This window comes from Triticum urartu, chromosome 7A (genome assembly GCF_056163025.1).
Source record: "Triticum urartu cultivar PI428250 chromosome 7A, HENAU_Tu73, whole genome shotgun sequence".
Classification (NCBI taxonomy): Eukaryota; Viridiplantae; Streptophyta; class Magnoliopsida; order Poales; family Poaceae; genus Triticum; species Triticum urartu.
In genome coordinates this window covers 66953577-66956683 of record NC_141879.1, presented here as the reverse complement: position 1 = coordinate 66956683, position 3107 = coordinate 66953577, and positions in this window count along the sequence as shown.

Sequence of the window (3107 nt, the reverse complement as noted above, 5' to 3'; positions counted from 1 at the left end):
TTCAGTTAGCAAATTTGTTTTCTTCAAAATGGATCAATGAGATCTTGGGAGAAACACTTGTGAGGTTAACCTATTTTCATTTCTTCGGATGTCCAGGAGCTACATTACACCTACATTGAAATTCTGATGTTGGATTTTGAGCAAAGCAAACTTACTCCCTACCATCTCACCAGATGAATGTGAAAATATAGATGATGGAAACTAATGAAGGCAGCCAATCAAGATGCATATTTGTATTTGTTGTTATATGTTTACATACACTCCTGCATGGTGTTATCATATGATAAATGCATCGGTTGTTCTTAAGCCCCAAGGGCAGGTATTTAGCAAGCTGATTATCTGCATTGTACTCTGATAACCACCAATGTAGTTTCTAAACTCCCAAAAAATAAGAGCGTCCGGTTCATCGCAGTGTACTTAGTCGGTAGTGGATCTGATTTTCGCTTTTTTGGAGAATCAGTGGACCAGATTTTCAGGCTCTGTTTCCCTGGTCGGTTCTAAACGGTCTGCTTAGGTGACTTGTGTTATTTGCAAGGCCTTTTTAGCAGTATGTGTCGCTGGGTGCGTCTATTCGGTGGCTCACAGGGTGCAAACCAGACTACCCAGGCTACGGACCAACAATAAATGAAAGACGTGTATTTTTTTAGGCAAGCAATGTTGAAAGACATGTAAGCACAACGGAATGCCCCACAAGAAAGCTCCACTGCCACCTCACATGAATCCCAAAAAACTACTAATATCCAACCAGCAAACTAAATGAAAAATAATAATCATCGACAGAAGAAAGGCACGGCGCAGGCACGTATATCCCTCTAGTTTCTTTTATGCCTGATGGAATTGTTAGTTTGAAGTGTATGTGATCTTGGTGATAACACTAGTGGAAAACAGGGCTATGGTCCCGATTCCAGAGGGCCTTTAGTCCCTGTTCTGTAACCGGGACAAAACAAGCTGGACTAATACCCAAAACCTTTAGTCCCGGTTGGCTTACGAACCGGGACCAAAGGAGCTCCACGTGACCGTTGTGGGGCGTCCAGGCAGAAGGACCTTTAGTCCCGGTTATTAACACCAACCGGGATCAAAAGGCAGCCACGCGTCAGCAGCCCGCAGACGCTGGTTTTTTTAGGGGGGGGGGGGGGTGTTAGGTATTTTGGAGGGTTTAGGAGTTTCATATTGTCTCAGCTAGCTAATAGAGAGAAATGACCTCTCTTTCTCTGTGCTTGGTCAACGCTAGCTACTGAATATATATAGAGAACTCGACGCTAGATAGTAAGCAAACGAAGGAAACCATTCATTATTCTTCACCCGAGGTAATTTAACAAACATTTCATAATTAAATTACGTTTGGAATTCAAATAGTTACATTCCTAATTATTCAATATGTAAAATTTGGCATAAGAAAATAAAAATATAGGTCATATGACAAGAAATTTTGCAGTTTATGTGTATTTTACATTATGTTTTTACGTTTGTAATTTTACATAACCTAAAATATATTTTTACGATGATTATATATTTTTCTTACGGTCTCTCTTTTACTTCGGAAATAAGACAAAACTTACAAAATGTAAAATTACAATGCATTGATGGTAAAATAGAGGAGGGTGAAAAATAACTATTCATCATCCAGGATGATGAATAGTTAATCCCTATATATAACATGAACACTATTCTGATTACGGGATCAGAATATATATAGGGATTGACTATTCATCATCCTGGGTGAGGAATATTTTTTCTTCATTCTCCTCTATTTTACCATTAATGCATCGTAATTTTATGTTTTATAAGTTTTGTCTTATTTCCGAAGTAAAAAAAGGCCGTATTTAAATAGGAATCTCGCTCGTTGGCGGATTTTGCTCTCAGGTCGTGATAAATTTACGTTTTTTACAATTTTATTGCCTGAGTTGTTTGACTTGAACTTCCCTCTGTGCTAGGTTGATCTTCCGCCAGGCCGTTCAATGACGCAAACGAGGGTCGTTCAGTGGATCGGTGTCATCCCGTAGATCCCCTCTTCGGCGCGCGCTGCTCAGCCTCCCATCATGGAGATCCATCGCTCGTTGCGTGCTGTCACAGTCAAGGCCGGCAAGACCCACCCGCCCACCTGTCGTCCTCGCCTGTGGCCGCTTCTGAAGTCCAGCCTGACCAGCCTCTTCAGTTCAATGCGTGGGATGCTAACTCGCTATCCCTCGATCCTGCCAAGCTACACGAACACTTTAGTTCCTGTTCCTCTCAGACTTGGTGTGCTCTGTGCCATGAACAAGGAGGCATGGAGCTCTGACTAGGTATGGGAGGCGAGCTGCTGATGCACTTGGTCTGCTCGACGGCTGCTGCACTTGGTTTGCTCGATGGCTGCTGCTCTGGATGTATTTGGATGGCCGCAGGTCGTGCTGCTGGTCGTCCGTGTGTGCCCTTGTTTCTGCCCTTGGCCATGGGCGCCGTCGCCCACCTTGTTTCTGCCCTTGGGCACTCCTCGGCAATGAAGACGGGAGAACACCTTGCATTCCGGTCGAGTATTGTTTAATATGCAGTTCAAAATTGCTGTACAGAGACGGAGAACACCTTGCACTCCTGCCGAGTTGTCTCTACAACCCGCCTCCAGTACTGTCCCGTGTCTTTGCCCCAACACACCGACTATCTCCTAGAGTCTGGCGCCGATGTGTTCTCTCTGCTGCATATGTTTGTGCTCGCTCTGAGAGAGCGAACATTAAGGGGGCTTCACTATAGTAGAATTAACAAAAAACTATTGCTGCTCTTTGTGTTGACCATGATAGAGTACTTCGTTTATTTTTTTTTCACATAGCGTTACATTCTAGTGATGATGTTGGCTATGGCAACAACAACAGTTTCCACTTACACCTGTTTTTAATTTCTGTGTTTCTTCTACTGCGAACAGAGGAGAAGAATAGTTAGCAGGATTTTCTTTGAACTTCCATGTTCTCCTCTATGGCGAGACCGTGTGCCGCTCTTCCTCGACGTCAGCGGACACACCACCCAAGCACCACTTCTTGACCCTAGAAAATTCAAGACTTTGTGTTTTCGATATTTTCTGAATTTTCTGTCCGAGTTGTATCTTTGTGTTTACAAGAAACAAAAACATGTGTGCACAT